We start from the raw sequence: 19,340 nt of genomic DNA on the forward strand, positions 1-19,340 counted from the left end.
GATGGGGATAAACAAAGGTAAGCCATACTATGGGAACAATAAATAAGTCAGTAACACAGTAAGTCAAGTGCTACTTTGCTTTAATGAATAAATGAAATGATTACTCATTTGAGATTTATAAAGGCACTCTGAGCTTATAATTATGACAAATCCATAGGACACCATTCTTGACACCTCTACTGGTTAGAAACAGGAATACCTCCACTTAAAGAAATGTCTTACCAGTGCTTCAACCTGTGCCTAGGACGTAGAGGCTACATACCCGTTTATTTTATTTAGAGGACATTTTACTGATATAGGAATCTGTGACACTCAGTATCGTTGGCTTAAAAGTAATAAACAAATTGAAAATTGTATTATTTTTTTTTTCAAATTGCACCTTAAGTATTAGAAGCTAATGTTTCTAAAAATGGTCTATTAGATTACGAGGTTATAAAGATATAGTTTAAAAATATTATCTCTGGTATTCAGAGTTTTGCAAATGCCTCCATCATATACGGTATGGTTCTAATTCTTTTTCAATATTTTAAAGCACACAATAAAGCCTCTACAGATTTAATGTTTGCTTTTAATTATTTCTTTATAAAATGCCTCCATATACTTTTTAAAAATAGAAATGCAGAAAAAAAACAAGATAAAAATGCTTATACTCCACTCATAACATTTACTTACATTAATTAAAAACAAAAGTATTTTTATTGCATAATACAATACAATACAATCATATAATCAAGTAAAATGCAGTTTACTTCCTCTTGTGTTAGGGTCATCACCGACCCGTTTTACTTTTTAAATGCATAAAACTACTACCTAATTTTGTTTATTGCATCAAAGCTTTTTGACTTTGTCAGGAATCTGTATTTAATTAAGATAAAACAAAAAAAAACAATTGTACTAAATTATAAAATGATCTGGTGAAAATTATTACCTTTGTGTTGGTAGGGTCAGTTTTGACCCAGTTATAATTTAAGGTTATAAAACAATAGTTAGGGTCAAAACAAAAATCATAAACTTACTTTGAGGGGCTTCCCTCTTTGCCTGTGTGTCTCCTTACCTAAACAAACAAAACAAACAAACAAAGACAGACTTGTTCAGAAATGTAAGGCTTGCATAAGACAAATTTAGTTTAGCGTCGGTGACTTGCAGAGTACACATCTCCTGTTTGCAGCAGTCAAAAATGAGAAGATTTACAGTAAGCCAAGCACTGGATCATATCTTTTCTGAAAATGAGGCAGAGGACACAGAACAGCATAGTGATACAGATGAACAAGTTTCCGAGGAGGAAGACATTGTAGAGTATCTACCAGAAGGCACAGACAAATCTGATGAGTCTGATGAGGAGGTCACCGATGCTGAAGCTGCACTCACTCCTGCTGAAACGTTCAAATCCAAAAGTGGTAACATCTGTTGGAGCTCAGTACCTCCTGACTTACATGGCAGGGTAGCTGCTGCAAATGTCATCAAAATGACCCCTGGAATCACAAGGTTTGCTGTGATGAGAGTAAGCGACATCAAGACATGTTTTGATCTGTTTATGCCATTGTCACTAAAGAAAGTCATGATTGCTATGACAAACCTTGAAGGAAAAAAGGTTCATGGCGACATGTGGAATGACATTGATGAGGAATACCTGGATGCTTATATTGGTGGTGTTCTTCTTGCTGGTGTTTACAAATCCAGCAATGAGGCCACCGATAGTCTCTGGGATGCGTCAACAGGCAGAAAAATGTTCCGGGCAACAATGTCACTTCAGTCATTTCGAATGATATCAAGAGTCCTTAGATTTGACAACAGAGAAACTAGACAAAAATCTGACAAACTTGCTCCCATGAGGGATGTCTGGGAAAGGTGGGTGCAGCTCCTTCCACTGATGTTCAACCCAGGGACAGAGGTAAAAGTACATGAACGTTTTGTCCCTTTCCGTGGAAAATGCCCTTTCCGGCAGTACATGCCTAGTAAGCCAGAGAAATACGGCATAAAAATTTGGGCAGCCTGTGATTCAAAAACCAGCTATGCATGGAATCAGCAGATTTACACAGGCAAACATGCAAATGGCATTCCTGAGAAAAATCAAGGAAAACATGTAGTCCTCGATATGACTACTGGACTGCGGGGTCACAATATCACATGTGACAATTTCTTTACCAGCTATGACCTTGGACAAGAACCTCTCAGGTGGAAACTTACCATGGTGGGCACAGTAAAAAAAAAATAAACCTGAACTGCCTGCCGAAATTTTGCAGGTGAAGGACAGGGCTCCACTTTCTTCAAAATTTGCTTTTACAGACACCACCACGGTTGTATCATATTGTCCAAAAAAACACCAGAGTGTGATCCTTATGTCCACTTTTCACAAAGACGCAGCTGTGTCATCAGCAAGTGACAAAAAACCCATAATTATCTTGGACTATAATAAAAACAAAGGTGGAGTGGACAACCTGGACAAGCTGACTGCCACCTACACTTGCTAGAGAATCACCAGGAGATGGCCAATGGTTGTGTTATATAACATTCTAGATGTGTCTGCATACAATGTATTTGTGTTGTGGACCCACATTCACCTAGGGTGAAACTCAACCAGAAAAAACAAGCGGAGAATGTTTCTTGAGGAGTTAGGAAGTTCCCTTGTCAAGGCACACATTGAGCAAAGGGAACGGTGGCCCGGGACCTAGCCGCTGCAGCCTTGGTCAGACAGCTGCAGAGCTCACGTAGCACTCCTTCCACACACACCATCAGCAACACCAAGAGCATCAGTGCCAGCATCCTCTTCGGCCAGCACTGCCTCAACATCAACCTACACAGCCACAGCCACAACCCCACTGAAGCCACTTGATTCTAAAAGAAAGAGGTGTCAGCTCTGCCCTAGCAATAAAGACAGAAAGACAAACATACTCTGCTTCTACTGCAAAAAATATATTTGCAAAGAACACACTAAAAGTGTCACTTTTTGCCACACATGCATCTAAATGCACATGCATATTCTTGCACACAAAGACGTTTTTTGGAACTAGTGCCTCATTTCTATTGGTTTGATTTGCTTGATTGTTCGTTGTTTGTTTGACCTTGCAAATCCACATTTTGAGATTTACTTGTTTAGCTTTCCATTTATATTAAAGTTATTTTTGAAAATACTTTTTTGCCTTTTTCTTTGAAATAAATATATATGGGTCAAATTTGACCCGTAACACCATAGATGTTACTATAGTAATTAATATTATAATAAAAAATATATATAACAAATTTATTTAAGAGATGTGTTCTAATACCCCTCAGTAATAGTCAGGTAACATAACAACCTTTTATTTACTTAAATAATTCTCTTGAGGTTCATTTAATCATTTTTTTAAATTAAAAACGAGAGGTATGCTGTTAAAGCAAAAGCTCATGAGGTCACAGCAAAAATATTAAAAACATTCTTTTAATGTACAAGGAAGCGTAACAAAGTAACCTAGAGGTAAAGAAAAAATTGGATGATAAATAATTGTTTTGAGGGTAATATGGCTGATTAAAGACACGGGTCAAAACCGACCCGTTAACATAAGAGATAGTAACAGAAAGCTAACATAAGAGGAAGGTAAGTGAAGCTAGTTCTGTCCATTGTATTGGCCCATCAGTCATAAAAAGGCATTCTATAAGCATGTCCCTTGTACATTGTGCAAAAACAGACTAATGTGAATTTCCCCTTGGGATTAATAAAGTATCTATCTATCTATCTATCTATCTATCTATCTATCTATCTATCTATCTATCTAATGATTTAATGTAATGTAGCCAGATCCATCTAATTTAAACTCTGGCTTAAATAAATAATAAAAGCAGATATGTAACCACTAAACGTTCCCAACAAAAAAAGATAACTAATAAGAGATAGTGGAAAGTTTCATTGCCAGTTCACAACATCATATTTCCTTCTAACTGCTTACTATTTGCAATGGAAATCAGTGCACACACTTTGAGTCTATCTTCTGAGCAGAGCACTATATTGGAATAAATATAATTAAATTTTATATGGTTTAAAAGTAAAAGAATAAGTAAACAATCCTGGGCTTGTGCCTAGAGGCAGAGAATAGCATACGCTACTGCCAGCCTTGTCTATTAAAGCATAAGGGAACTTACTTCATTAACCTAGAGAGAATGTTAATTGGTTTAAATATTGGTATGTAATTGGCTGTACTTGCTTAACAATGCCGTAAAATAATTGTAGTGAAAGCAACTTTTAGCCAGGAGACTAAAAAGCAAGACACTGTATGGAGGAAAAACTAATTTGGCCCCAAGGGTTAATAGCACAGACTTGTGAAAAGCAACTCAGGCAGAAATCTAATTATTTATGGATGAATTGCTAGTCTTAATAAGCTATATTTTGTCAAAGTCAAGACCGCTAAATGAGCAAAGCCAAAATATACTAATGAAAGTTAATTATCTTTGATAAGTATAAATAACATTGGTAGAACAAAAGCCAAAATGCCTTTATGATTTTAGGAATCATATACTTCAGCAGTAAAGATTATTGCTCATTTCTGATTATTGCAGTGTCATTTGTTTTTTGGTTTAGTTGACCATTATCACAGTATATTCAAAAGAATAAATGTTACGCGATTTTTATGAAGAAATAAATTACTTTTATTTTAGATTAGCATAAAAATAACCTCCTAAAAGGTAAAATCTTTTTTTGTTTGTTTGTTTGTTTGTTTCACTGAGCCATAGGAAAATGTGCTAAACACTAGAATAAATTTGCCAGTAGCACATGCAGTTTTGCTATCTTGATTTTTTTTTTCATCATTTAAAATTTAGTTTAAACTACATGTATTAACTAATGATTACTGTAACAACAATACATTCAATTTTGTCATTCTTGTCAGATATCGAATATTTTTTTAATACTTACAGTGCTCTTTAAAGTTGTGCTCATTCATTTTACATTTCTTAAAATCATGAGAAAAATTACATCACAGATTAGGGATATTTCTTTTTTCTCAAAATGAACATTTCTAGATGTAATATTTTAGACCTTTCACTTCAATTCATCATTTGACATATTTAGTTTAAATTAATGACTATATTATATATGCATCAATGAATACATCTTTAGCAAAAGGGATATAAAATTAGTAACTGACAAGTCAGATAACTTTCTTTGTTTGGACTCCAGTTAAGCAATGCATAATGTTCTGTTATTGTGTGTCATTTACTATGCAGAAAGATTTTCATTACAAGGTTTTCAGGTTATTGGCATTAGCAATCTGTGCACTGAAACTTTTGTCTTTTGTGCCGGTGGACAGTTCACATAGAAGTAGAAAATTGTGTTCTCAGGTCTAAATATAAAACCTTCTCTTGACCGGTGGCTTATTATTCTTGACATGGAATAAGTTTTCAGCTTGTTGTGCTCTGTCTGTTTCCACTAGGATGTCATCATTACCTTCTCCTGTGGTTCTCTGTCTACACTTTGTTATTTCTTACACAACAAAGCTGTGGCACCCAGCTAATGTGTTGTAAGGCATTGCTTTCAAGGTGTTCCAATACTACTGCGGTAGTTTGTTAAAAAATGATTGAAGCATAGCTCACTTTTGGATGTCATAGAAAGCCTGTCTTTTTGTAACTGATGCAATAATGTTTCTAAAAGTGTCTCTTCCTCACGGTATTTGAGGTTTGCAAAGTATCAAAAAATATCACCTTATCACCAAGGAAAACTTTCCAACAAGTTGGGGTTTGAGAAAGGCTGATTTACTCTTGCATTATCTTCATATGAAAATGTTGGACTTTCAGCATCACTTCTATATTATTAATAGCACATTTCTTCAAATTTTATCCATCCATCCATTATCCATCCTGTTATATCCTAACTACAGGGTCACTGGGGTCTGCTGGAGCCAATCCCAGCCAACACAGGGCGCAAAGCAGAAAACAAACCCCGGGCAGGGCGCCAGCCCACTGCAGGGCACACACACACACCAAGCACACACTAGGGACAATTTAGAATCGCCAATGCACCTAACCACCTAACCTGCATGTCTTTGGACTGTGGGAGGAAACCGGAGCACCCAGAGGAAACCCACACAGACATGGGGAGAACATGCAAACTCCACACAGGAAGGACCCGGAAAGCGAACCTGGGTCTCCTAACTGCGAGGCAGTAGTGTTACCCACTGCGCCACAGTGCCGCCCTTTCTTCAGATTTTTCCAATCAAATTTATAAAAACAGAAAGTGTTTAAAGGAAACAGTTTCTTGTTCAATTACTCTTAAATATTAAAAAAAAGATGTTTTACTTCACAGTTTTTAATTTCTTTCCACTGCTTTTATAGACAGGGTGAAATATTGGTTCAGTCATTCTCAGTGTTGCTTTACTTTTAAATCAAACACCCATCTGCTGCATGTGTTGAATTAGCATGTAGTTTATTACCCAAGCATTACTCTTCTTGAATCCCAAATATATATATACATGTTGTTTTAATTGTCAATTCTAAACTGATTTCTGCAACTAAATGCAGGATGATTGTAATGAGTGTAGAAAATGGCAAGTAAATCATAAACAATTAAGAAACTGTGGTCAAATTACCAGAAATTCCAAATTCAACTGGATATTAGGATCAAAGAGGCAAAATAAAGCCAAAAAAGTTGAAGAGAGGTCAAAACCAGAATGCCAAAACCTAATCAAGGGCCTACTAAAATATATTTAAGAGACAGGTTTTTATTTTTACATCTACCCAAGAAATAACAGAACAATAACAATTTATGGAATCATAACCTGCAACCATCATAGGGGCATGATCAATGCCAAAACTATTGTGTAAACAAAAAAAAATGAAGATGGAAGCAAAATAAACTTGTAAAAATCATGACAAATTGCTACATATATATCTAAATTAGAGTGTACATGCACAAAAATACAAACATACTGTATATTTATAGAAATGTGCAAGTACTATAATTCTGTTGAGTATTCACAGACCCAAGGAAGAACTGGTGCCCTCTATCCAAGGCTAATGCTCGTTCTGCACCCAATGATGCCGATACAGCCATTCCAAAACCCTTTCTTTATGGGGTTTGAGAAAGGTATTTTTTGGATTTCCATTTTCCTCCCACATCCCAAATACATGTCTTAATTTCAAACTGAAAACTGGACATGTGTGTGTGTGTGTGCCTGTGTGCATGTGTGTGTATTTAACTGCGGCCCTGTTATGTGTTTTAATGAGTTATTTTCTTTCATTTTCCATGCATTCTCTGTTCTTTTTGGGCACATATTCTCTATAGGCTCTGGGGTTTTGTGCCCCACGAAATCTGAATTTCACATTGGTTTAAAAAATTTGCAACCATTACAAAGTTCAAGTTTTACAGTATCTTACAGCAGCTCTCTTTTGCATAGTAGCCACAGTAGTTTTTATTGAGTCAGCACTGCTCAATGTCATGGTGATCCATCTCAACTGCTCTGCCTGGATGTCATCCGTAGTGCTAGCAGAAAGGTTGGCTCAAAGGTTTGCAAAGCATCCAATACTAGGATTCTCTGTTTGATTTCATGTAGTTATTTTCTGTAAGTGAATTATTGGTACCTCCAAAAAAATATTTTTTTTCTTGTTCTAGACTTTGATTTTTGGGTTAGCATTCTGATATATTTTGACGATTGGTCAGACATCTTTTTCTTATTAAAAACTGTGTCTTTTCTTTTAAACCCATTCTTATATTTTTACTGTCTGGCCTTGAGTCGGGACATGGCAGATAGGTTCCCTGTCTAGGATTGGTTCCAGCTTTGATCCCAGTGATCTAGCCACCCAAAAACCTCAAATATGAGAAAGGTTTGTGTTATGGTTGTGGATAAAGTAGCAATACTTTTCTAATGTATCTTTACTGTTCTACTGTATGAATTGAATAATGTGCTGGCTACTCTTCATTCCTCTTACCATTTGAATTACATCAGTATTGCTATAAAGAACAGTGATATTCTGTAGAGTCCTTTTATGATCCAAAGGCACTCAATATTAAAAATGTTTTGATACATGGAAAATCACAATAATGGGTTAGTTTAGAGTCACATTATGACTTGAAGGCAAGTATTCAATGAGAATCACTGTTGCTTAAAGTTCAATTACTTAGTTTCAATTAAGATTCAAATTAGCAGTAGCAATCAGACCAATACCTGTACGCCAGTGTCAAAAATCAGGCTCAAAAGTCAAAAATGTACAGCTTATGACACAGTTTATCCAAATATTCATTCAGTGCAGGATGTTTTCAAAACCATCAAAATCAGGGCACCATATTCACTATGACTACAGCAAGTGACCATGATGAATGAATTATTTTAAAGAATGTAATTTTATATAGTACTTTCTGTTAAAACAGGAAACAGTAAGAAAGCATGCTACCTAATTTAGATAAGACTGCAGAGAATGCAATGGCCTGGAAGTAATACCAGGATAGTAAATATTATCTGTTTTCTCAGTAAAGCTACACTTCCTGCTTTCCTCTCTTGCAAACATGTTTCTAATCATCTTTGTTAAAAAATACTGATTTAAAATTAAATGTAAAGACCCATGATAAGGCATGACCTTTATTTATCTTCTTTTTCCATGCTTATTTAATGTTGCTTTTTTTGACTTTCATTTGCTGCTGTGGTCTTTTCATAGAAGACTAAATTGATTGCACCTCTGTTTCTGTTGTGATAAAGCCAAATGGGACCACGTCTTTTCATAGTGCAAACCTTTCAGTTTAAGGCTGCCATCAGAATTACTCAAGAGAAAATGATATTGAGACCATGCCCTGAATATTCAGTTAGTCTGATGCTCAATAGCCGTGCCAAACATGAGTGTACAACTGCTTGCATCCTTTTTGCCAGTTTCTCTTGATATAGGTTAGTGCATATTAATGTTTGTGCTTGAGCCAGTGCTTTGCAGAAAGTGACAAGTTTTCGGATCAGAATGAAGAAACCAATTCATTTGCAGAAATAAATATTCAAACTGAAAAATAAAAAAAAAATAAAAACAATACTAATTGTTATAGTAAAAGTCTTAATATATAGGCAAGGATAAAAAAAAGGAATTAAAGAAATGTACATTCAAAACTCAGTAAGTTTTAATGTTGTATTTAATTCCAAAGTTTAATGCAGCTTAATGAAGTAAAACACTTTTACAGTAATAAGACTACCAAACTGACGTAATGAAGATATCTGTATTTAATAACTTGGAGGCCAATAAGATGTTAAACCTTGTGTATTCTGGCATTGCAGATATATCTAGATACTTTTGGACTGACTGTTATCTTTCAGTTGCCCTGATGTGGATCCCTGTGTAACTGATTGTGTGGTAGATTAAAGGGGGTGTAGGATAGTATATATTTTTTATCAAGATTACTTTTCAGAAAAAGTGATTCACCTACAAGTTGGGAATAGCTTTTGTATTAGCCAAGCTATTATACAGCTGCCACTTTTAGAAGAAGTTGCGAAAGACTTTTCTTGGTAGCTGTTTGGTCAGTTCAGGATTTAGAATGAAAACAAGGTTCAGTTTAGTTGATGAAAGCTTAGTACATGACAAGGAACATATTTTATATTTATTTTATGCTAGCAGGATCATGTAATGTTTTTTCCTAAAATGATAATGTTCTTGAAGAACTTAGAAGTGGCTGACAGGATTCAATGTGAACTTCTTTATTTGTAATCAGGAAGACCTGTAGAATTCAAGTTTTATTTGTATGTATTTTTTGCACTTGAAAATATCAACTTGAGACTTAGACTGTTTCAGTTACCAGTCAGTAGTTTATTCAGGTTGCTATTAGTAAACACAGTTTACACCTTAATGAGGCATCTCCTTTTTGGGTACTGTTGACATGTTTAACCACAGTTCAAAGTCATTAAAGATATATATATATATACAAGGACAGATAAAATATGAACTAAAAAAATGTAAAAACTATTTTGACTGCAAAATAGTATAACAATAGAATGTGCAAGCCTTTTTAAAAGGGCATTTAGAAATCCAAAAGAAAATGTGTGGGTCTCGATGTATGGAACTATTGACAATAAAGATGTAAAGAGAGCTACATGAGGTGAATGTCAAATGCTTCACTAAATGTATATTAGGATTAACAGTACTTGGCATATTCCTAATATATTATATATTGGCCAAAGGGTATCATACTGTAGCTGCTGTATTAATTTCATACTGTAGCTGCTGTACTCATTTAAATGCATCAGCAGCCTAGACAGGTTTTCTAGAATCTTTGTCTCAGAATTGTGTTAGTGTGTAACAATGATTTAAAGCTATTTGGAAACCAGTTGAAAACTTGTGTAGTCTCAGAAGCTACTGTATGTTTGCACCTTGATAGCAATTTGTGGTATATTAATGCTTCTAACTGAAAGACCACTGAAGAAAGAATTGAAATATCTTCATCTTGATTGGAAAGCTTTTTCTTCACACAACATGAAGAATGTATTCTAAATTCATTATTACTGTATAATTCTGTTGTATCTTATTGTGAATGGAAGTAAAGTGAAAATCAATTAAAATAAGGAGGGTCTGGCTTCTAAACAACAGATGTTCTAGTCTTCAAAATGACACTTAATGTGCAATAACAAACAATAAAAAATGAATGGTTTCAGAAAGTGCTCTGCATAATGTAGAGTTAAAAACAAGCTGTCTTAGTGATATTTCAAAATGTTGTGTATATGAAATGTGAAGTCTTTCATCTGGACACATGCCAAACTTTAACTAAATTAATGCTGCCTAAACATGTCTGTTTAGATTAAAGGGAGTTAATTATTTTAACGCAGCATTAGCTGAGAATCTCAACTGAAAGCAACACCAGTCACTTGGAAATGTGTCTAGTCTATAACGATGATGGCTTAGATCAGTGATAGAGAATATTTTGGCACAGATTCATATTTGTTCCTGCCAATTGGAATAATGATTGTGTTTTTTCAAATAGTATTTTAATGATTATGTTACCATGGCTTCTGTATGGTGTTTAAATTGTAGGAAATAATGAACTTTAAAAGACAAAGCTACATCACCAGGAAAAGTGCAGGATTGTATAATCATTTTTAAAAATGTAATTACAGGAGGCACGCAATCATTGTATTGTATAAGGCAAAAATCTGAGTAGCCATAAATTGGGGAATTATTATGATTATATACAAATGTGCTAGAAAAACAAGCTTGGTGTATTTCCTTTGTAAAAGATCTATTTAAAGAATGCTTATTATAAATATCTATTCCTTATTGAAATGCAGAGCTTTGCAAGTCACATTTTAACTTACTGCAGGGTTCTTTTGCTATAGTTACCATTTCTATGCAGCTTGTTTATTTTCACATCATGTTTAAGTCTGTTTATCACACTTATACCTATATACTACTACTATTACTACTACTACTAATAATAATAATAATAATAATTTCAAACACCACCAATGTGCAGCATTGGCCTGGATGATGCGGCGGCAGCCATTTTGCTCCAGTATGATTGCTATACATTAGCCTTTAGGTGGTTTGTGCACGTTGTGCAGTGGTGGGGGGATAGAATAGCAGGCTGCTTGCTCCTTGTCTTTATTGGCACATTTACAGGACAAAAGGAGGTGCGATGGGATTTAAGGTGGGCCAGATCTGCAAGTTTTTTCGTAGGCTCTGGTAATTCTAGTGTTAAAAAGCAGAGGTTAAAATGCAGACAAACTCCTCCTGATCTCAGCCCACCTCCTTCTCATTCTCCCGAGCTCACCCATTGCTCGCTTAGCCAACAGAGACTCAGCAGCCACAAGCTCCATTATGCCGACCCCCGTCTTGACTGCCTCCAGACATTGCAGCTAGACCGTCCGAGGTTGGCTCTCCTCCCTTTTTCCTTCACGCTCACTTAGTCGCACCTTGGAAGTCTAGGAAGGGCACCTGTCTTGCTCGCCACACTCCTCCTGAATATTCAGAGGGTCAAAATTGGCCCCTAGAGTGCCACAGCCAACGCTCCTTCGTGGGGCCCCAGTTTATACTGCCTCCCCCTTCCATGTGGCCAGATCGTCCTTCCAAGACTGCCTTTCATGTCTTTTACCCTCTTTACTTTCCATCTTTTTCCTTTTCTTTGATTCCCCTCTTCTCTCCTTTTGTGCCAGCCAGTATATATACACACTTGCCTCTGTGGGCGCAGCACCTTAATTACTCACCGCAGGAAGCCAATGAAGCAATTGAGAACGATCGCACCAGGACATGCAGGTGTGACTCACCCCAACTACCTCAATAACTCCCTGGGGTCATGCAATCACACCAACGGAAAGTGACATGGCTTTATGGATTCAAATCTGTCCCTATTTTTTTTTTTGAAGCCGCAGACCTGTTATACCGCAATGTTGTCAGGAATTTGAACCAAAAGTGCTTTGATTTTATGACAATTCAGCCACACATCCAACTAAGAAGCCATTTGAGAAATATATTATATCTGAGCATGTTCACAAACAGCATACCACCACCACTAGCTGAAATGAAGATGTCCGGCAACATGACTATGAACTGGGAAATTTTCAAATCAGAATTAAAGGACTTTATTTAGGCCTTGGACTGCATGTGAAAATCACAAAGGTGCAAGCAGCCACCTTGAGATGAGTAATGGTTAGTGAGTGCCAATAAGTCTGCCGATATAATCTGCACCTGACAGAGGGGCAACAAAAGGACCCCACTGCCATCGAGAGACATTGTAAACCTACAAAAAAATATTTCATTCAAATGCTTTGTTTTCAAATACCTGAAGCAAAAGTAAGGTGACACAATAGACACTTTTGAAACGAAATTGAGGGATAGAACTGATGTGTGTGTTAATGGAGAGCTGAAAGATGAACTGATTAGAAACAGACTGGTGTTCCATATTACTGATGAGGGCATATGCCATCACATTTTAACAGAACAGGAATTCACTTTAGTATCCGCTATTGATGTCTGCCGACAGCAGAACAAACAGACCCGTCGGTGACGGTGCTAATGCAGCGTAAACTGGACGACACAATTAGCACTGTGGATGTCCAAAGACCTGAGCAACAAAACACGCTCAAGCAAGCTAAGCCACGACTCTCTGGACAACCCAGGAAGTGCAGAAAAGTATAAGTACTGCTGCAGTGTACACAATCTGGGAAGAGCACTAAGCCCAGCTTTTGGCAAGACCTGCCAACTCTGTGGAATTATCAATTACTTCGCGATAGTGTGCCTCAAAATGTAGTGAGGTCAGCATTAGCTGCTGTCACACTGCACATTGTAGACACAAAAGCCGAGTTTGAACTGGAGGAAGACAACACTGGCAGACATGTCTACACTGCCAGTATGATAGGGTCACCTAGCTCCCAAAGAAGAAAGTGGTTTATCAACCTGCAGCTCCATGGTACCCAATAATGTTGTCGGCTGGACTCAATAAGCTGGTACCCAATGTAAAGCTGATACCTAGTCAGGCGAGACTGAGAATGCATTTTAGGGAGTTGATGAAGCCATTCGGCCGTTTTGGAACTCAGTGATTGATACAAGTACACAGCCACAGACTAAAATTCGAAATAATCAAGGCACCCCAGAATCTGCTTTTGTCAGGTTCAATGTGCAAGAGTTTGGGCCTGGTTCACATTAAGATACCAGAAGAAATCCATAACACTGAAAGCCACATCACAGGGACACTGACCAAACTTACCAGCAGATACCATGACATATTCATAGCCTTCAAGAGCCTTTCCCTGGGGAAATGCACTTGACCTAGTTCAGACTGTCAGACAAGTGCAATGCTCACCACACAATGTTCCAGTTGCCCTCAGGGCAGCCTTTAAAGCTTAACTGGAAAAGCACTAACAAGATGGTCATCTAGCCTCTGTGACAGAACCCACAGATTAGATAAGTAACATGGTGATTATTTGAAAAGGCATTGAATAAAGTACTGAAAAGCCCTTCTTTTCTCGTTGGTTGCCCAGGATTACCGTCTTGCAAAAAATTAGACAAATAAAGCTGCCTCCTTACAACCTTCTGGATGCCGTGGGGGAGAATATGCTGGCTCAAGCTACCATATGGCGTGTCAATAGCCCCACGAGTGTATAAAAGAAAGCAACATAAATTACTAGCTGGACTGCAAGGTGTCAAGCTAATCGTGGGCGATATCCTAATGGTAGGTTGCGGAGATTCTCTGGAGGAGTCCACCTGTGACCACAATGCCGATAAAATTGCTCTCATGGACTGCTACAGGGAGGTGAAGCTGAGACTGAGCATAAGCAAGCTTCAGTTTAAATTGAAAGAGGTTTTCTTTTCCAGGAATACGTGTTTTCAGCGGAGGACTTCAAGCCAGATCTGGAGATGTTATGGGCAATAAAAGACATGCCAGCTCCGACAAATGCAAAGGATATGCAATGGTCCTGTCGAAATTCATACCCTGCCTCTCAGAGATGTGCTAGCCCTTACACAGATTCCTGGATAAAGATATGCTATGGCACTGGTAAATCACTATCATGGTAAATTTGCAAATATTTAAATTAAAATGGCTACCATCTCCAGACAACCAACATAACTTCCAGTTGAGGTTGAGCTGACATATATGCCAATGAAGAATGATGTAATTAAAGTTTTAACCATGTTAAACAATATTTATATACTAAAAGAAAGAAAAAAGATGAGTACAAAGCAAATAAAACAAAGTCTTTAATCATATTCAAAAGGACTTAGTCTGTCATGCATATTTTGCTGATCTTATGACCCAAGAACATAAAAAAGCACATGCCTTTCTCTAAATAAAGCTGTGATTTTTAAATATTTTTCTCTCTAATACTTCCTGTATGTACGCCTGTGGTGTAAGAAGTTATCTATGAAAGACAAAATATCAACCAGAGCAATTTTGCTCAAAAAATAATTTCTATCATTTTGCAATGTTAAAGGCAATGTTGATAAGTTTCACTTTGATTAACTGATTCATTTTTTTGTTATTATGCTCACATCCTGGTACACAGACAGACACCTATAAAACTTATTAAAAATGTTGGTCAAATTTACATTCAGGGATGCGTAAAATGTGTAAATCTGTTGTGATACTGTAACTTAAAATACAGTACTTTCCCCTGTATATATGCATATGGTATGCATAAGGAATGAAAAATTAAATATCACAATATGTAGAATTGTAGCAATCTCAGGCATTGGGTTCAAGGCAGGACTTTCTCTGGGTAAACAGGTTTGATAGATGGGAATAATAATGATTTTACAATCTATCAGATTGTGAGACTCCTTGCACTGTATTCATATTTGAAATTAAAAGTCAAGAAAACCCTGCACGCAGTTGGCACATTTTTGTGGAAGTGACACTTTCCTACAAGGAATTTATTAGTGGTTCACCCATCTGAACCAAAACAGATTTGCATAGCTTGATTAAAACATTTAGGGGTCCTAAATGCTGAAAATGCCTTGTGTTTTCCAATCTAATATAAACAGTGCAAAATAAATGTTTATTTTTCAAAATGAAATACAACTTACATGAATGTTGAAGACTAGCCTTTTCCTACGTTTCCAAAATTAGCAAGGATTATGAAATACTGGATAAAATAATCAAAGTTGGCTCAGTAATGCATATCTGGGTTTCATTTGAAAAAAGGAAAATATGTCAATTCATAGAGATTATTATAGAGATAAAGATTATAGAGATTATAGAGATAATACAATATATTTGTCTTTAATAGAGAAGCAACTACATGAAAATAAAGCAAACTTACATTGTATACAAGAATTAATATAATGAAATCAAGAAGACATTTAAAACAGAAAAAAATGTGACCCTTTCTGAAGCTTTTGCTTTACAAGAAGAAGAAGAAGATGCAAGTATTGTTTGGAGTTGGATTCCAGAAGAGTCACAACTAAATGACACAAAAGCACTTAATGGTGGTGTCTTTTGTAACTTTTCCAAGAGTTGTATAACTACCTTCACAGATGTAAGGAATGCTGCAAAGTGAATTTCCTTACATACTGTTCTTTGTGTACAAGCTTTTCAGCGTTTCAAAAATTGTAAGGAAACTACAGTAATCCCTCCTCGATCGTGGGGGTTGCGTTCCAGAACACCACTCCACTCAGATGAAAATCTGCGAAGTAGAAACCATATGTTTGTATGGTTATTTTTATATATTTTAAGCCCTTATAAACTCTCCCACACTGTTAACATTATAAGAGCCCTCTAGACATGAAATAACACCCTTTTGTTAAAAGTTTAAACTGTGCTCCATGATAAGACAGAGATGACAGTTTTTTCTCACAATTAAAAGAATACAAACATATCTTCTCTTCAAAAGAGCGCCGTCAGGAGCAGAGAATGTCAGAGAGAGAGAGAGAGATAAAAGCAAACAATCAAAAAATCAATACGTGCTTTTAAGTATGCCAAAGCACCGCAATAAACCGGCATTTTGTAGAGGAGCGTCCGTATCCTCTAGGCAAACAGCCTCTGTGCAAACAGCCCCTCCGTCAGGCGCAGAGAATGTCAGAGAGGGTGAGAGAGAGAGAAAAGCAAACAATGAAGCACCGCGCAGGAAGCATATCTTATATCATTGAGGAGTTTTAGTTAATATGTAATACATGCTCTGATTGGGTAGCTTCTAAGCCATCTGCCAATAGCGTCCCTTGTATGAAATCAACTGGGCAAACAAACTGAGGAAGCATGTACCATAAATTAAAAGACCCATTGTCCGCAGAAATCCGCGAACCAGCGAAAAATCCGTGATATATATTTAGATATGCTTACATTTAAAAGCCGCGAAAGTCGAAGCGCGATATAGCGAGGGATTACTGTATTTTCTGGATTTTTAATTAATATTCAAATGTGTTGGCATACTCTGCTATCAGTTAAGTGTTTTCTATGAAAAAGAAATTGAAGCATTACATTCTATTACGTTCTGTATATTTATCTATCAAATGTAATGTGACACAGTTAATATTTTAAAAGCTATCCCTGATCAGACTATAAACTTACTAAGTCTTGGGATTCTCACTATTAAAGACTTTTTTGCTTTTTAACCATTTACACACAAACAGGACACCACCATATTTTCAAAGTTGTTTATTTATGTTGCAATAAACCCACAAGTTAATCAAAGCAATAATAGTAATTTTACATTCCCAAAGGTGTCTTTTTCAAATAATTCTTTAAGTTCCCATGGAGTCTGCTGTCATTCATCAGTAAAATAGGCAATTTGCCACATATATGCCAAGCCAAGCAGCACATCATTACAGAGTGAATTTACAGTACATTTATCAAAGATTCCACCTACATCCAGCCGCATACAGTGAAAGGCTTATTACTATTGGATAGCTGACATTTAGAGCATTCAAATAAAGTATAGTTGTCTATCATTGGTCATTCATTTTACATGTCACAGCTATGCAAAAAAAAGCAAGAAATAAATCGTGTATGTGACCGAGGGACTGGTCATAGTATCACTTTGAACCATTGCGGTGTGCAGTTTTACATTTCAAGCAAAGATCAATCATCATACCTGGGGGCTGATAGCTGCAGGATCTGCCTATATTAGTTTTCTGAACAGTGCACTTCCAGTTTCAACAAGTACCATCAACATACCCAGTTTCATGTGGGGACCCCTATCTCCACCACAACCTGTTCCCTGATCAAATGTCACTGAATGTCTTTTCAAAAATTGGAGTGTTATACTCACTACTCTTCAGCCATTTTCAGCTCCTTTATTATATAAGGAGAATCTTCTTCTTCTTCTTTCGGCTGCTCCCGTTAGGGGGTGCCACAGCGGATCATCTTTGTCCGCATAGTGATTTGGCAAAATTTTACACCGGATGCCCTTCCTGACGTAACCCTCCCCATTTATCCGGGCTTGGGAGCGGCACTAAGAAACACACTGGTTTGTGCATCTCCTGTGGCTGGGTTATATAAGGAAAATAATAGCCATTTATTATTGGGTATGCAATTTAGGCAAAGTAATGCCAAAAAAAACTGTACGGAAATCTGTATAATACAGTAATCCATTCATTTTCAAAACTTATTTTACTCCAATATTGTTTCAAGCAGTACTGAAATTTATGATAGCAGCGTCAGGTACAAGTCAGGGCCACTCAGAAAGGACTCTTCCCGGCAATGCAAGAATAAAACAAAGTATCCAAAAGCAGGAAGAGTTGGCACAGAAATTGACTGGATAAGTAATTGAGATTGGAGTGCCTGCATCTGTGAGGCAGCACTGCTATCTAACAGGCTACTCTACCACCCAAGAAGCACTACATAAAGTATAAAAAATAATATAGGGAACATTTTCAACTATTTTCCAAATGTTATTTCTCCTTTTGAAAATGATGTATGAAAATAATCCACTGATTAATCATGCTGTCTAGTTATTTAGAGTGGCTAATGAGGAAATTTTACATTCCATTCAAAGTGAACTGTTGTTATGAGTGATATCCCTACTATACCTAGTAGTTGCCAAACTAATTTAATAATGTATCATAACATAACCCGCTTAATCCTACTCAGGTTTGTAAGAGACTAGATTCTATCCTGGCAGCAGTCAAAACAGAAACGGCCAAAACTGAATAGCAAATTAATCAGAGACACCTCTTCAGAAATGTGGAGCAAAAATAATACAAAGTACAAATAGAAAGGTCTGAACACATGATGCTTGATTCATATGGCAGGAGCACTAACCACTTTGGTTCTATGCCACTTGTTATAGTGTATTTTCTTGTCATCATTGTTTTTTATATTTTATATTAGGTTGGAAACAAAGAAGTCTATTTTTACAGCAATGAAAAGGGACAGTAACCACTCTATGAAGATAACTTAAGGTGATTAGACTTTTCTGAGACAGGTTGATTACAATTCATTCAATTGGCAACATGTCTCTTCTCTTAATTAAACTATTTGAAGTGTCGCTGGCAATCATCTCACAGTTAACCACACAAAAAAGCTTTCCCTGTAGGTCATGGCTTTCACTACACAAACTGACCTCTACTTTTTGACAACTTTTCTTTCACTTCAATTCTTACACATCCTGTCAAACCCATTAATAGCTTATCGGCCTTAACTGCATGCTTACAATAATCAATTTTACAATGAAAGTATCAAGGAGAGACTTGATTAACAACTTAAATAAGTGAGATAAATAAGGATTGAAATAAAAAATAGAACTTTCTTACCTTTAAGGTAACCAAATATTGTAATCAAAAGATTGGTATCTTATGAATAAGATTAATTTTTTTTAACTGCTTATTTACATGTATATTTATTTTAAAGACAATATTTCGCTTCCAGACAGGGTTTGCCTTGTGAGTAGAACCACTTGTTGTATTTCTATGCTAATCATGGCTTTTTCATGAACAAAAAAATTTTCAAACACAATTTAATCTTCTATTTTTTTGGGGGGGGGGCT

General features: G+C 36.3%; 1 pseudogene; it reads left to right on the top strand.

Annotated features, from left to right (window-relative positions):
- The first annotated feature begins 1,177 nt into the window (after positions 1–1,177).
- LOC120524465 lies at positions 1,178–2,833 on the top strand (annotated as a pseudogene).
- Positions 2,834–19,340: the final 16,507 nt, after the last annotated feature.

Source organism: Polypterus senegalus, chromosome 2, assembly GCF_016835505.1.
Source record: "Polypterus senegalus isolate Bchr_013 chromosome 2, ASM1683550v1, whole genome shotgun sequence".
NCBI lineage: Eukaryota > Metazoa > Chordata > Cladistia > Polypteriformes > Polypteridae > Polypterus > Polypterus senegalus.